Source organism: Ambystoma mexicanum, chromosome 13 (genome assembly GCF_040938575.1).
Source record: "Ambystoma mexicanum isolate Mex_15411 chromosome 13, UKY_AmexF1_1, whole genome shotgun sequence".
Classification (NCBI taxonomy): Eukaryota; Metazoa; Chordata; class Amphibia; order Caudata; family Ambystomatidae; genus Ambystoma; species Ambystoma mexicanum.
Window position 1 is genome coordinate 823,263,053 of NC_090938.1, and position 17,987 is coordinate 823,281,039.

A 17,987-nucleotide genomic window follows, 5' to 3' on the forward strand; every position below is an offset into this window, starting at 1 on the left:
ATGAGTCACCTACGCAAAGTGGCGACGAAAATCTAGACAAACATAGAGATAGAGATATCACCCCCAAAGTCTTGAGGGACAAGGAGAGACGCGAGAATAAGAGGGAGAACCAGACACAAGCAGGTACACCTCTCAACACAGAGAGGAAAAGCAAAAGATGGAAAGGGAATGAGGAGAGAACTGATAAGATAGCACTCACACAGAACGAATGGATAGGAGGTCAGATTTAATTGAAACTCGATGGTAAAGGCATTGATGACGCGAAACAAAAGAAGAAGCTAGATGATGTACAGAAAAGGGAGAAGGAGAAAGAAAAAGGATTGAGAGATGAAAAAGTAAATAAGAAAGATAGGCAGAGACAAGAACAGTTATATAGTGAAGAGCAAGAAAGGCAACACGATCGTAAACAGAGAGTAGCCAATAAGCAATATTTTTACAAAGGTAGCGGGCGCCCCTCTCTCGCAAGAACAGACATGATAACCTGTTCAGTGGTTATTAACCACTTGAGAGTTCGCAGCCACTGCTTTTACTCACTGTGCCTTTCACAGATGGGAAATATCCATTTGCATATCAGTCTTTGTCCTGCCCAGGGGCAGTCCAGCACCGAAATACAATGGCAATTCCAATCTGAACGAGAGTACCACCAGCAACCCCATACACGTGTTTCACCCTTGTTGGGGATCATCAGTGAGGTGAAGCTGATGCCTCTCTAAGCACAGTGAGAGGGAGACCACGTCTGGTTGCCCCCAGGAGACCTAGGGTTACCAATCCCAGGTTCCTTAACAAATAGTATTACAAAGGTAGCGGGCGCCCCTCTCTCGCAAGAACAGACATGATAACCTGTTCAGTGGTTATTAACCACTTGAGAGTTCGCAGCCACTGCTTTTACTCACTGTGCCTTTCACAGATGGGAAATATCCATTTGCATATCAGTCTTTGTCCTGCCCAGGGGCAGTCCAGCACCGAAATACAATGGCAATTCCAATCTGAACGAGAGTACCACCAGCAACCCCATACACGTGTTTCACCCTTGTTGGGGATCATCAGTGAGGTGAAGCTGATGCCTCTCTAAGCACAGTGAGAGGGAGACCACGTCTGGTTGCCCCCAGGAGACCTAGGGTTACCAATCCCAGGTTCCTTAACAAATAGTATTACAAAGGTAGCGGGCGCCCCTCTCTCGCAAGAACAGACATGATAACCTGTTCAGTGGTTATTAACCACTTGAGAGTTTGCAGCCACTGCTTTTACTCACTGTGCCTTTCACAGATGGGAAATATCCATTTGCATATCAGTCTTTGTCCTGCCCAGGGGCAGTCCAGCACCGAAATACAATGGCAATTCCAATCTGAACGAGAGTACCACCAGCAACCCCATACACGTGTTTCACCCTTGTTGGGGATCATCAGTGAGGTGAAGCTGATGCCTCTCTAAGCACAGTGAGAGGGAGACCACGTCTGGTTGCCCCCAGGAGACCTAGGGTTACCAATCCCAGGTTCCTTAACAAATAGTATTACAAAGGTAGCGGGCGCCCCTCTCTCGCAAGAACAGACATGATAACCTGTTCAGTGGTTATTAACCACTTGAGAGTTCGCAGCCACTGCTTTTACTCACTGTGCCTTTCACAGATGGGAAATATCCATTTGCATATCAGTCTTTGTCCTGCCCAGGGGCAGTCCAGCACCGAAATACAATGGCAATTCCAATCTGAACGAGAGTACCACCAGCAACCCCATACACGTGTTTCACCCTTGTTGGGGATCATCAGTGAGGTGAAGCTGATGCCTCTCTAAGCACAGTGAGAGGGAGACCACGTCTGGTTGCCCCCAGGAGACCTAGGGTTACCAATCCCAGGTTCCTTAACAAATAGTATTACAAAGGTAGCGGGCGCCCCTCTCTCGCAAGAACAGACATGATAACCTGTTCAGTGGTTATTAACCACTTGAGAGTTCGCAGCCACTGCTTTTACTCACTGTGCCTTTCACAGATGGGAAATATCCATTTGCATATCAGTCTTTGTCCTGCCCAGGGGCAGTCCAGCACCGAAATACAATGGCAATTCCAATCTGAACGAGAGTACCACCAGCAACCCCATACACGTGTTTCACCCTGACGTGGTCTCCCTCTCACTGTGCTTAGAGAGGCATCAGCTTCACCTCACTGATGATCCCCAACAAGGGTGAAACACGTGTATGGGGTTGCTGGTGGTACTCTCGTTCAGATTGGAATTGCCATTGTATTTCGGTGCTGGACTGCCCCTGGGCAGGACAAAGACTGATATGCAAATGGATATTTCCCATCTGTGAAAGGCACAGTGAGTAAAAGCAGTGGCTGCGAACTCTCAAGTGGTTAATAACCACTGAACAGGTTATCATGTCTGTTCTTGCGAGAGAGGGGCGCCCGCTACCTTTGTAAAACTATTTGTTAAGGAACCTGGGATTGGTAACCCTAGGTCTCCTGGGGGCAACCAGACGTGGTCTCCCTCTCACTGTGCTTAGAGAGGCATCAGCTTCACCTCACTGATGATCCCCAACAAGGGTGAAACACGTGTATGGGGTTGCTGGTGGTACTCTCGTTCAGATTGGAATTGCCATTGTATTTCGGTGCTGGACTGCCCCTGGGCAGGACAAAGACTGATATGCAAATGGATATTTCCCATCTGTGAAAGGCACAGTGAGTAAAAGCAGTGGCTGCGAACTCTCAAGTGGTTAATAACCACTGAACAGGTTATCATGTCTGTTCTTGCGAGAGAGGGGCGCCCGCTACCTTTGTAAAACTATTTGTTAAGGAACCTGGGATTGGTAACCCTAGGTCTCCTGGGGGCAACCAGACGTGGTCTCCCTCTCACTGTGCTTAGAGAGGCATCAGCTTCACCTCACTGATGATCCCCAACAAGGGTGAAACACGTGTATGGGGTTGCTGGTGGTACTCTCGTTCAGATTGGAATTGCCATTGTATTTCGGTGCTGGACTGCCCCTGGGCAGGACAAAGACTGATATGCAAATGGATATTTCCCATCTGTGAAAGGCACAGTGAGTAAAAGCAGTGGCTGCGAACTCTCAAGTGGTTAATAACCACTGAACAGGTTATCATGTCTGTTCTTGCGAGAGAGGGGCGCCCGCTACCTTTGTAAAACTATTTGTTAAGGAACCTGGGATTGGTAACCCTAGGTCTCCTGGGGGCAACCAGACGTGGTCTCCCTCTCACTGTGCTTAGAGAGGCATCAGCTTCACCTCACTGATGATCCCCAACAAGGGTGAAACACGTGTATGGGGTTGCTGGTGGTACTCTCGTTCAGATTGGAATTGCCATTGTATTTCGGTGCTGGACTGCCCCTGGGCAGGACAAAGACTGATATGCAAATGGATATTTCCCATCTGTGAAAGGCACAGTGAGTAAAAGCAGTGGCTGCGAACTCTCAAGTGGTTAATAACCACTGAACAGGTTATCATGTCTGTTCTTGCGAGAGAGGGGCGCCCGCTACCTTTGTAAAACTATTTGTTAAGGAACCTGGGATTGGTAACCCTAGGTCTCCTGGGGGCAACCAGACGTGGTCTCCCTCTCACTGTGCTTAGAGAGGCATCAGCTTCACCTCACTGATGATCCCCAACAAGGGTGAAACACGTGTATGGGGTTGCTGGTGGTACTCTCGTTCAGATTGGAATTGCCGTTGTATTTCGGTGCTGGACTGCCCCTGGGCAGGACAAAGACTGATATGCAAATGGATATTTCCCATCTGTGAAAGGCACAGTGAGTAAAAGCAGTGGCTGCGAACTCTCAAGTGGTTAATAACCACTGAACAGGTTATCATGTCTGTTCTTGCGAGAGAGGGGCGCCCGCTACCTTTGTAAAACTATTTGTTAAGGAAACTGGGATTGGTAACCCTAGGTCTCCTGGGGGCAACCAGACGTGGTCTCCCTCTCACTGTGCTTAGAGAGGCATCAGCTTCACCTCACTGATGATCCCCAACAAGGGTGAAACACGTGTATGGGGTTGCTGGTGGTACTCTCGTTCAGATTGGAATTGCCATTGTATTTCGGTGCTGGACTGCCCCTGGGCAGGACAAAGACTGATATGCAAATGGATATTTCCCATCTGTGAAAGGCACAGTGAGTAAAAGCAGTGGCTGCGAACTCTCAAGTGGTTAATAACCACTGAACAGGTTATCATGTCTGTTCTTGCGAGAGAGGGGCGCCCGCTACCTTTGTAAAACTATTTGTTAAGGAACCTGGGATTGGTAACCCTAGGTCTCCTGGGGGCAACCAGACGTGGTCTCCCTCTCACTGTGCTTAGAGAGGCATCAGCTTCACCTCACTGATGATCCCCAACAAGGGTGAAACACGTGTATGGGGTTGCTGGTGGTACTCTCGTTCAGATTGGAATTGCCATTGTATTTCGGTGCTGGACTGCCCCTGGGCAGGACAAAGACTGATGTGCAAATGGATATTTCCCATCTGTGAAAGGCACAGTGAGTAAAAGCAGTGGCTGCGAACTCTCAAGTGGTTAATAACCACTGAACAGGTTATCATGTCTGTTCTTGCGAGAGAGGGGCGCCCGCTACCTTTGTAAAACTATTTGTTAAGGAACCTGGGATTGGTAACCCTAGGTCTCCTGGGGGCAACCAGACGTGGTCTCCCTCTCACTGTGCTTAGAGAGGCATCAGCTTCACCTCACTGATGATCCCCAACAAGGGTGAAACACGTGTATGGGGTTGCTGGTGGTACTCTCGTTCAGATTGGAATTGCCATTGTATTTCGGTGCTGGACTGCCCCTGGGCAGGACAAAGACTGATATGCAAATGGATATTTCCCATCTGTGAAAGGCACAGTGAGTAAAAGCAGTGGCTGCGAACTCTCAAGTGGTTAATAACCACTGAACAGGTTATCATGTCTGTTCTTGCGAGAGAGGGGCGCCCGCTACCTTTGTAAAACTATTTGTTAAGGAACCTGGGATTGGTAACCCTAGGTCTCCTGGGGGCAACCAGACGTGGTCTCCCTCTCACTGTGCTTAGAGAGGCATCAGCTTCACCTCACTGATGATCCCCAACAAGGGTGAAACACGTGTATGGGGTTGCTGGTGGTACTCTCGTTCAGATTGGAATTGCCATTGTATTTCGGTGCTGGACTGCCCCTGGGCAGGACAAAGACTGATATGCAAATGGATATTTCCCATCTGTGAAAGGCACAGTGAGTAAAAGCAGTGGCTGCGAACTCTCAAGTGGTTAATAACCACTGAACAGGTTATCATGTCTGTTCTTGCGAGAGAGGGGCGCCCGCTACCTTTGTAAAACTATTTGTTAAGGAACCTGGGATTGGTAACCCTAGGTCTCCTGGGGGCAACCAGACGTGGTCTCCCTCTCACTGTGCTTAGAGAGGCATCAGCTTCACCTCACTGATGATCCCCAACAAGGGTGAAACACGTGTATGGGGTTGCTGGTGGTACTCTCGTTCAGATTGGAATTGCCATTGTATTTCGGTGCTGGACTGCCCCTGGGCAGGACAAAGACTGATATGCAAATGGATATTTCCCATCTGTGAAAGGCACAGTGAGTAAAAGCAGTGGCTGCGAACTCTCAAGTGGTTAATAACCACTGAACAGGTTATCATGTCTGTTCTTGCGAGAGAGGGGCGCCCGCTACCTTTGTAAAACTATTTGTTAAGGAACCTGGGATTGGTAACCCTAGGTCTCCTGGGGGCAACCAGACGTGGTCTCCCTTTCACTGTGCTTAGAGAGGCATCAGCTTCACCTCACTGATGATCCCCAACAAGGGTGAAACACGTGTATGGGGTTGCTGGTGGTACTCTCGTTCAGATTGGAATTGCCATTGTATTTCGGTGCTGGACTGCCCCTGGGCAGGACAAAGACTGATATGCAAATGGATATTTCCCATCTGTGAAAGGCACAGTGAGTAAAAGCAGTGGCTGCGAACTCTCAAGTGGTTAATAACCACTGAACAGGTTATCATGTCTGTTCTTGCGAGAGAGGGGCGCCCGCTACCTTTGTAAAACTATTTGTTAAGGAACCTGGGATTGGTAACCCTAGGTCTCCTGGGGGCAACCAGACGTGGTCTCCCTCTCACTGTGCTTAGAGAGGCATCAGCTTCACCTCACTGATGATCCCCAACAAGGGTGAAACACGTGTATGGGGTTGCTGGTGGTACTCTCGTTCAGATTGGAATTGCCATTGTATTTCGGTGCTGGACTGCCCCTGGGCAGGACAAAGACTGATATGCAAATGGATATTTCCCATCTGTGAAAGGCACAGTGAGTAAAAGCAGTGGCTGCGAACTCTCAAGTGGTTAATAACCACTGAACAGGTTATCATGTCTGTTCTTGCGAGAGAGGGGCGCCCGCTACCTTTGTAAAAGTATAGCCAATAAGCAAGACAGACAGGTACAGCGAAGAATAGAGGAAGAACAAAGGATACGAGAGAAAAGAATAAAGAGATGAAGGGATGAGGAAATTTGAAGGGCAAATAAAAGTAGAGACGCAAAGAAGGAGGAAGAAGATTGTGTCAGAGAATAAGCGAGGAAGCGCAAGGAATTTGATGACGATGTAGAACGCAAGCGAAGACAGAGAGCACGCAATCTTGAATATCTGGAAAGGGAGTGAAAAAAATTTGAGTCAGTAGTAGACTGGGAAGATATAGAATAATTATTTCCTGAGTACAATTCAGTATCAGGCAGGTCTAGGGCAAATATTGTGGATGACTTCGACACCAGAAGCATTGGAGAGACGATCGATAGAATATATGATGAAATGGGGCTAGAACAAGTAGCCCCAGGGGAGGGGGAAGACAAGTGCCTGGAGAGCACTCAGATTTATGACACTGAGGACATCTCCTGAAGTAGTGGGAATAGGGAACTGTCCCTAGATAGATTGGAAATAAGTAGGAACAAAGATAATGCCAGAAGTTGCATGAGTTGGACACACACAATATCTGATGCTGAAAGAGAGGAGCAAGAAGAAAAGAAGAGAGAAAGAAGGCGCGGAAAATGAGTCCCAGGAGGGAAGGGGATACATTGGTCAGACTCTAGGGAGTCTGCATCAAGGGCATCAGAAACAGCCACACAGTCAGACCGACACGAAGAAGTATCTCACGGTCAGAGGGGGGTGTCGCCACCACCCTATATGAGCCGACTAAGGACATTGCCCGGTAGGCGGCGATGCAGGAATATTACTCCTGCCATAGACAGGAGAACAATGAGAGAAGAGAGAGAGGGCTATGCATCCCAATTTCCGTTGCTCGAGAAAGGTGGAGCAAGACCATAATATTTTCCATGGCCACACATGGATCAGGAAAACCTGAAAAATAAGCTTCCAATGCTGACATCGGGAGCCAGAAAATGGATACATGAGCTAAAAAAAATGACAGGAGGGAACACGTTAGCTATAGGGGATATCAACGGTCTCCTAATCACCATACTTGGTGATAAGGCAGGCGATGTGTGGACACGGCAGGTTACCCTTGTGTGACCACAGTCAATACTGCGCATGACGGAGCTCCATTTAACAATTGCAGAGCTGCGGTATGGAAAGTGTTACGACTATAATATCCGGATACTTCCGACATGGGAGCTATAATGACAAGTAAAATGAAGTCGGAAGGCCCGTTGATTTACATTCAGAATTTCCAAGACACGTGGATACTAGAGACGCGGGTAACTTGGTGGAAATCTATACCCGTGTTCTACCATATATTATGTCAAGGAATACCAGAGCCGGTACAGAAACAGCTCAAGAAATTGCTAGGAATGGAGGCCAAGAACACTAAGGCCAATGGCTACCAGAGATGAGGACAGAATACTAAGGCCATGGGCTACCAGTGATGAGGAAAGGATACTAAGGCCATGGGCTACCGGAGAGAGAGAAAGAACACTAAGGCCAATGGCTACCAGAGAGAGAGAAAGACCACTAAGGCCAATGGCTACCAGAGATGAGGAAAGAACAGTAGGGCCATAAGCTATCAGAGATGAGGATAGAACACTAAGGCCAATGGCTACCAGAGCTGAGGAAAGAACACTAAGGCCATGAGCTACCAGAGATGAGGAAAGAACACTAAGGCCATGGGCTACCGGAGACGAGGTGAGAACACTAAGGCCATGAGCTACCAGAGATGAGGAAAGAACAGTAGGGCCATGGGCTACTAGAGACGAGGAAAGAACAGTAGGGCCATGGGCTACCAGACATGAGGAAAGAACAGTAGGGTCATGGGCTACCAGAGATGAGGAAAGAATACTAAAGCCATGGGCTACCAAAGATGAGGAAAGGGCAATAGGGCCATGGGCTACCAGAGACAAGGAAATAACAGTAGGGACCCATCTGGCTGACAAAGTGCCTCAAGGCTCAATCTTAACACTATACAAATTTCAGTCACATAGCATAACACTATTATCAAAGGGATATAGCAAAGCCATGGATATAGCCATCACAAGAACTCGCAAGGTAGTGTTGTAAGGGTCTAGCAGCGTTCAATATCCTCTGGTCTCAATACAGCCTCAGGTGTGCTTCATTGCTTGATGACAAAGTACAAATGATGTTGCGGGCCTGAGACCCGAGGATCTGTGCTCATCCAACCTGCAGGGGTGAAGCAACTCTGTGCCTGCCTGTGAGAGGGGAACTTCCAGGTCAGACTTGGCATTGTGGGCACAGAAGAAGGCAGGCCCGTGAACCCAGAACACTCACTCACCTGACAGGATGACGCCTGGATTAGCCAGAGATTTGTCGGCGACGTGCTTGACAGATGGAAACAGTACAATAATTGGCATGAATCCATGATCCGCTAGTGATTAATTGCTTCTCTGTTCCGGCATATCAATCTCACCATTATCTGGCAGCCTGTCTCCTCACACGCTGCTCATTGGCAAGGCAGAGACAGCTCTGTGTATATAGGTCACATTGTTCTCTGGTGCCTCACCCTGGGCCAGGATTATAGGCTTTAACCCTTTCCCTGGCTCTCGGCGGCAGCATTGGCAACTCTCAATCCTATCTTGCATATACGAAGACTGTAATTAGACTTGTTGTTTAACTACTTCCAGGATGTAATCTCGCAAGACATTGGATCATGCCCAACTTGTTGGTTATATGCAGCAAGGAAGCGAACAGATGGCTTCCCGCACCAGGGCTTAGTGCACCCTGTGTCCAGCCGTGCTCTGCTTTGCAGAATCAAAACCATAGAGTGGTGGTCTACGACCTTTGGCTCTGCAGATATGTTGGACTACAACTCCCATTAGCCCTAGCCAACACAGCCAATGGTGAAGGATCATGGGAGTCCTGGTGAGAACATCTGTCGAGCCACAAGTTGATGATAGGGAGCATTAGGAGGAAGCACCCCTTTTTCACAATTTCCATGAAAAATCAATTCTTTGTAAGTCATTGGGGGTCATTCTGAGGTTGGAGGTAAGGAATTACCGGCACCGGTAAGGGTGCCGATGCCGGTAATCCCTTACCTCCGTATTCTGAGGTCCCTTTGGGGGGCCCTTCCTTACCTCCTGCTTTTAGCAGGAGTTAAGGACGGGACCCGCAAAGGTACTTCGGAGGTAATTACGGTACCGTAATTTACGGTGCCGTAATTACCTCCTTCCCCATTCCCATTGAGCCCTATGGGGCAGAAATGGGAATGGGGAAGGGCAAAAGGTGAATGGGGAATTACCGGCCCCTCCAACCCTGGAATGGACCGGTAATTACTCCATTCACCATGCCGGATTTGGGACGGTTTCGGAGGCAACCATGGAGCTAATTACTCCATGGTTAGCTCCAAACCCGGAATGAGGCCCATTTTCTTTGGGGGGTCTTTTTTGTAATCAATGCAGCAAATTCCACTAATGAGTAGTGAGAATGTGCATATTTGAAGAACATGATTGTGTTTTTAATTCAGAAAATGAAGCTCTTACCTTTCATTTTGTATTTGAATTTGTGCTTTAAGGGTTTCATTTGTAAGGAACATTAGCCGTGCATTCTGATTGATTTTTCTTTAAATTCAATTTATTCAGGAGAAAAATCCTAGAGAAAACTATCTCAAACAAATGCTTTGTTTAATATAATGCACGTTAACTTTCTCTAAATGCACTCAGGAAAAGGCACTAGGTCAATTGCCACAGAATGTGTACCCCCGGGAAGAACAGATCAAATGTGATAGCTTTCAGTCTCTGCTTGACAAACTTCAGACACATAGGAAGGGTCCCCAAGTAAGAAAGAACCCCCGAAGGGTAAGGAAGAGCCAGAGGAAGGGCTCACGGAAGGGCAAGGAAGAGCCCTCAGAAGGGCAAGGAAGAGCCAGCGGAAGGGTTTGCTGAGCCTGCAGAAGGGCAAGGAAAAGCCTATGGAAGGGCAAGGAAGAGTCCACGGAAGGGCAAGGAAGAGCCCACGGTAGAGAAGGAGCTAAGTACCCCCACCTCAACCATCTCACCTGCAACACCTCTATGTTGGGTCCCAGAATGGGAAACTCGAGCAGTACCAGTAAAAGTACCGATACCTAGGAGAATCTGGGAGGCAAGGTTCCAATTGAGAAAACCATACCTGCATACGAGACAATATGATGGTTGGTTGAATGAAATCCCTGAAGAAACAGAGAAACTGAAGGACGAAGAAGAATGGTAATGTCGTCATCACCAGTGACGTCATAGCAGAGTAATACTGATGAATAGAGAAGAGATGCACAAACTAAAAGTATGCAAACTAATCTATAAGGCATCAAGAAAGTATCAAGACTAAGGATATCTTGGGATCAAGATAAAGAAACTTATGCTGCAGACTTAAGAGAGAGATCAAGTTATTTCACACTTGTACACATGCAAAGAAACGCAAGCAGATGAAGTATTCCTAAAAGGCTAGCTTTATAGTGAATAGATTGCGGCATGCGCCAACAGATATTACATGGCCACGGTAGTGGCCATTTAGTTAAGTTTTAAGTTGCTGTTTCCATAGGAAGAGCACTTTTTGGGCGGCTTATAACTTCGCTCTCCCTGGACGGATCCTCACCAAACTTTGCAAAAAATGTAGTTGGGTCACTCTGAATTCCTTTGCAAAGTTTGGTGAGGATTCGCCCAGGGGGGGAAAAGTTATAGGGGGGGTCCCAAAACTTTTTTTTTCCCCATAGACTGAATGGGAAAAAACTTTGCGCACGGCTACAGCCCGAACCGCTGGACGGATTTACACCAAATTTGTGGCAGGAGCGGCGGCCTGGTCCCAAAAGCGTGCTTTTGTAAATTTTGTGTAAATCTGTCCAGTAGTTTTTTTAAAAATGACCAAAATGTAAGGCAAACAAATTAGTGATATTTGTGTTCGCTTCGCGGACGGACTTCCCTGTTCGCTCCGCGGACAGCACCCTGATTGGCCCATGGCCTTGCGTCATGTCCGCGGACATGCAACGTGTTCGCTGATTGGACGGCGAGGGGCGTGGTGCGCGTCAGATTTTCTGTGGCGCCCGCCATCTTGTATTCGCAGTCGACCGCGTACAGCGCAGTGAAACGTGGATAAAATTTTTTATTTAGTGCCGTGTGTTGGTGTGTAAGAGTGTTTGGGGAGGGTGGGGGAGTATGAGATAGGTTCAATGTTTTGTTTTTTTATGTGCTAGACGTTTTTATTGCGTTCGATTTGTCCACGGAGAACACGGCTGTTCTGACATTTTGTAAATAAACTAAATGGTGGGGTGTTTAGAGGACGGAGTATGTGTCATTTTTGTTCGCAAGGAAGGTAAAAATGAGCTATGAAAACTCGCAGTGTACTTAATTGTTCATAAATATACAAACTGGGGGTGTCCTCAGGACGCTGTCCGTATTGTAATCTGTCTAGTTGAATGTGTTCTAAGAACACTTGCAGTGTTCCGAAATGGTTGCAATTACACAAAATGGGGGTGTTCTGAGAACGTTGTTTGTATTGTTCGTTGTCAGGGTGAAAGTGTTTTAAGAGCACTCCTTTTGTCCGCTAATAGTACAATTTCCTAGGGGCGTCAACCGACTTTTTGTCCACTAAAGAAACGATAAATCCGGCTGGTGTGTGCCGACATTATGTGATAATCCGATGACTGGCGCTATTGACCTGGCTGACTTGCTTTTGCGACACTAAATCATATCTCCCGCCCCTAAACCTGATATTATCAAAGCATTCATATTCCCCGCCTCTCTCCGTGACGTTACAGGGTGCGTAATCAAACGCGCCCAGTCGTCTCCAGTACTACGCGACTTTACACAGAACCCGGAAGACAACACACATTATGTCACAACACAGCGCGCCACAATTCAGAATATGAAACTGTGATTTAAGAGCAAACAGCAAGATTGTAAATGTTGCAAAGTACATTTATTTGACATCAAATGTTTAGAGAATATTCAGCAATTTGCATTTGTCTTTGTTGTCGATCCGCAAAAGTTCATGTTGAGACACGCGATGTTCCTTTGCGGTACAGAGAGTGTTAGATCAGCTTACAACTCAGTGCGCCACAATTCGGAATATGAAACTGTGGTTTAAAAGTAAACAGCAGGATTGTACATTTGGTAAAGTACATTTATTTCACATTAAATGTTTAGTGAATATTCAGCGATTTGCTATTGTCTCTGCTGTCGATCAGCAAAAGTTTATTTGGAGCCACGCGTTGTTCCTTTGCGGTAGATAGGCTGTTGGTTTATGATGAAAGCAGTAAATGGTCGCTCTGATAATCGGAAGGTTGCTCCAACAACGAGCCATTAGACCATCCTATTGGTTGGTATGTTGTTTGTAGCCGCAAGTACTGTGTAAGGGCATATTGGTCCTTGGCGATTGTCCTATAAAATGGTGAGGGTCATGAAGTTGCATATTTGGACCTGCACCTGGCAGTTGAAGACCCTCGTGACATAGGCAAAATGGAGCCACATACCTGTTTTAAAAAACATAAATTAGTATCACCAGCCGATCTTCATTAAAAATCATCATTTTATTTATTAGGGCGTGAAAATATTTGCTATCGAAAATAGTGCAACAGAGTATGTTAATAATAAAATAATAATATTTTCCCATTCATATAGCGCTAAGAACCGTGAGGTATCTAAGCGGTGTTTATTATTAACCACGGTGTGTGCTGCTCATTTATCGACCACGGAAGGATGAAAGGCTGAGTTTGGCCTTGCCGGGATTCAAACTTGCGTTAGCAAGCTGTGCACGGATGTCAAAGCGAGCGCTGTACTCGCTGTGCCACTTGACAGGCTACAGTGAAGTGGCACAGCGAGTAGAGCGCTTGACCGCCTATAGACCGGTTAAATTATTTCTATTAACCCACCCTGTGTCGTCTGCCTTTTTCAGAGCCCTCTAAACGACAGGGGATCAATTCGGCGGTGATAGTGCGTGGTATAAAACATTATGCCACTTTGAACGAACAAGTTCAACTTGAGCGGTCTTTAATGCTACGCTATTGTAATTATATTTGGTATAAAATAATCTTAAGGGTTACTTACAGTACAATTGCAATTTCCATTGTCTACGAGTGGTGCAGTCCCAAAATACGACTCTGCGTGTGCCAACGATCTTTCGCATAGTGATATAATATATAAAAGTGGTTTTGTTTCAGAAATTTCATCTTTATCTTCTCTTACGTTTTAGCTACACTCCTTCAAGAGAAGTCTTTCATCACAATCTCTGTCTGTCAAGGTCAAAACACAATACAACCTTATAGTCCGCTTCGTGAGCCTCTCCGGGGCCCGAGAAAAAAATGGAAGCAGCTGACCTTCACTTTGAACGAGCATACATTCTTACTTTGGAACATTCTATGTAAAGCCATCTGTAGAAGTTGGTTTTTGCACACCATGTTTGTATATTGTTTGCGTGATATTAAAAAAAGTTTGTTTAAAGGATGTTATGGTTCTAAGTACAGCCGAAAGACCCCTGAAAATCGCAAGTTATGGTAAGCTTTGAAAAATAACTGGCGCCACCACCGTGCACTGCTAAGACTAACACCCAGGACATTAAAGATGACATCGCAAATGTCATTGATGAAATCACTGATGACATCACGTGTGTATGTACTTTTCATGGAATTTGTGTACTAGGGATTTTTATTATAATGTTGCGAAAAAAGTGTCAAGGATATTGCAATAAATATCATACCGTTATTAGTGCTTTGAACGATGCATTGATATAAATAGCATTGTATTATGGGATTCTATCTAGTATACTGAGCTACTAATGGAGACACATAGCATTGTGTGCAGAGTACAAGATGAAAGTATAATATGTGTAATGTTAATATGTTGAATAATGAAATAATAATTGTCCTGAAATTTTCAAAAATTCACAAAATGGGGTTGTTCTGAGGACGTTATTCGTATTGTGTGATTGCTTAGCTGTATGCAATGAGGGAATGGCACAGAGAGTAAAGTGGACGCTGTCCGCGGACACCGCGGCTGTTCGTGGACAGGGAGTGCTCCATCCGGGTTTTTCCAGGAAATCCAACATGGAAAGAAGACTGTACGGATCAGCCAATCAGATGTCGAGGTTGTGGATTTGTGTTGAAAGAGACTGTGTGTGGTGAAGATGGCAGAAGTGGAGAAAGTCAGGGTGTTGGTGCTCGGAGATATGTTTGTGCATGGTTTACAGCAGTACGCTGAATGCAGGCATGTTGCAAAGAACTTTGATGTGAAAGGAGTGGAGGTGGTGTGAAGCTGTGTGCCTGATTGCAATGTACAGGGAATTGTACAAGTTTGTGAGGATATGACCACGATGAACAGTCCGCATGTGGTAGTTTTGCACTATGGTGCTTTCCATTTGGGCAACGTCAGTGCCCCTACTTTGTTGGCTGATTTGGAACGCTTGGTTCAAGCAGTAATGAAGATCCTTCCAAATGCAAAAGTAATTTTTTCTGGATTACTACCTAGGGCAATATGGGACAATAGTTCCGTTTTTTGTCCTCAGCAAAATATTGCTAGGTGTGTCATCAACCGAGGCATGTGTGCCTTTATGCTTAGAGCTGGTATGTTCTTCTGTAACAATGAGAATATTGATGCCAGTAATGCTGTTAATTTTAAAGAAGATGGCATTTCTTTATCTTTTACGGGAAATGCCTTTCTATTTTGGAATGTAAGGGTTGCTTTGGAGAAGGTTATGTGAAGATTTTAGGAGTAAAGTAAGAAAAAAAACAAGAAAAAAAATACAAAATAACACGTGTCTGTCAAGCATCTGTAAAAAAAAAAAAATGGCTCTTTTCAGAGCCAACTTCAAAGGGGAAATGGGGCACACTATTTAAATTTACATTCACCACGCTCAGATTTTCGATGTGTCCGCGGACATGGCGGTAGTCCGCGGACATGAAAATCACTACGAGGGGTTAGTATGTTCTATGTTACATGTATATGAAGTCAGGGATATTATGGTTAAGTTGTGCACTAAAAACCAATGAAATTCAGTGAAAAAACTTTGTTAAAGGGACGTTATGGTTAAGTTGCGCTACTAACAACCTATGAAATTCAGTGAAAAAACTTTGTTAAAGGGATGTTATGGCTCAAAGTAAAACCGAAAAACCCCTGAAATTCGGCAGTTATGGTAACATAAGCAACCATAACTCACGCCACCGTGCACTGCTAACACTAACACCCAGGACATCAAAGATGACATCACAAATGTCATTGATGACATCACTGATGACATCACATGGCTGGCTCTCCCTTTTTATCCTTTACTGACATATCGAAGCCACATAGTTTTCTTCAGTAACAGTCAGGAAGTAAAAATTGAAAAGGTACTATATTTGTAGATTTAGGGTCCAGTCACATCATATGAAACATATACATAGCGGAAGATACAGGCTTGAAAGAGAGCAATCCTTTCTGTGCATGAAGATAATCATTATGGTTATCAGCACTTTCTCATAGTTTTATTTTTATTACTCTACCTTCCCTCTATATGCTCATATTTGTATACATTATACTCACTCTCCATAGAGTGAATGGGAAAAAATGTTTGCTCGCGCTTACAGCCCAAACCGCTGGACGGATTTCCACCAAATTTGGACCAGGAGCAGCGGCTTGGTCCCGAAAGCGTGCTTTTGCAAATTTGGTGAAAATCCGTCCAGTAGTTTTTTTTAAAATGACCAAAAAGTAGGTCAAAAAAAATTAGTGATATCTGTGTTGGGTTTGCGGACACACTTCCCTGTTCACTCCTCGGAAAGTGTCCTGATTGGCCAATCGTCTTGCGTGATGTTCGCGGACATGCAAAGTGTTCGCTGATTGGACGGCGTGGAGCGTGAAGCGCGTCAGATTTTTCGGTAGCGCCCGCCATCTTGGATTCGCGGACGTCCCCGGACAGCGCGGTGAAACTTTGTTCAAAATGTGTATTTTGTAGAGTGTGTTGGTGTGTAGAAGTGTTTGGGGAGGGTGGGAGTGTATGAGATAGGATGAAAGTTGTGTTTTTTATGTGTTAGACGTTCTTTTTGTGTTCGATTTGTTTGTGGCCATCACAGGTGTTCTGAAATGTTCTAAATAAACTGACTAGGGGGTGTTCTAAGGAGTCAATATGTGTCCGTTTTGTTCGCAAGCAAAGTGAAACTGTTCTAAGAACACTCGCGGTGTCCGGGGAGTGTTCGTAGGGGGTGTCCTGAGGACGCTGTCCGTATTGTTCTCTGTCAAGTTGAATGTGTTCTAGGAACACGCGTGGTGTCCTGAAATGTTCGCAAATAAACAAAATGGGGGTGTTCTGAAGACGCTTCTAAGAACACTCGCGGCGTCCGGTGAGTGTTCGTAGGGGGTGTCCTGAGGACGCTGTACTTATTGTTCTCTGTCAAGTTGAATTTGTCCTAAGAACACTCGCGGTGTCCTGAAATGTTCGCAAATAAACAAAATGGCGGTGTTCTGAAGACGCTTCTAAGAACACTCGCGGTGTCTGGGGAGTGTTCGTAGGGGGTGTCCTGAGGATGCTGTCCGTATTGTTCTCTGTCAAGTTGAATGTGTCCTAAGAACACTCGCAGTGTCCTGAAATGTTCGCAAATAAACAAAATGGGGGTGTTCTGAAGACGCTTCTAAGAACACTCGCGGTGTCTGGGGAGTGTTCGTAGGGGGTGTCCTGAGGACGCTGTGCGTATTGTTCTCTGTCAAGTTGAATGTGTCCTAAGAACACTCACGGTGTCCTGAAATGTTCGCAAATAAACAAAATGGGGGTCTTCTGAAGACGCTTCTAAGAACACTTGCGGTGTCCGGGGAGTGTTCGTAGGGGGTGTCCTGAGGACGCTGTCCGTATTGTTCTTTGTCAAGTTGAATGTGTCCTAAGAACACTCGTGGTGTCCTGAAATGTTCGCAAATAAACAAGATGGTGGTGTTCTGAAGACGCTTCTAAGAACACTCCCGGTGTCCGGGGAGTGTTCGTAGGGGGTGTCCTGAGGACGCTGTCCGTATTGTTCTTTGTCAAGTTGAATGTGTCCTAAGAACACTCGCGGTGTCCTGAAATGTTCGCAAATAAACAAGATGGTGGAGTTCTGAAGACGCTTCTAAGAACACTCCCGGTGTCCTGGAATGTTCGTAGGGGGTGTCCTTAGGACGCTGTCCGTATTGTTCGTTGTTAAGTTGAAAGTGTTCTAAGAACTATCGCGTTGTTCTGAAATGTTCGTAGGGGTGTCCTGAAAACGGTGTCCGTATTGTTCGCTGGCAAGTTCAAAGTGTTCTAAGAACACTCACATTGTTCGCGGACATTAAAAGTTTCCCATAGATCATAGTTGAAATGTTTGACTTTATGGATGTGATATGCTGCGGTGGTTGTTGCCAGGGCATAGAGTCTTGGGTGCATGGCCAAATGGCAACAACCACCGCAGCATAACACATTCATATTTGCTTATAACTTTGGGTGAAAAACAAATGTATAAGGAAGAAAGGTATTAGATACTATGGATGTGATATGCTGCTATGGTTGTCCTTATTATTGTATACTTACTGTTTGGTCTAGTAATGGGAGTCCATGTTTTTCTTCTTCATTTCTGTGATAAAAGAAAATAGCATGTTAGTATTAGTATTTTGTAATGACTTATTACATTGTATAAGC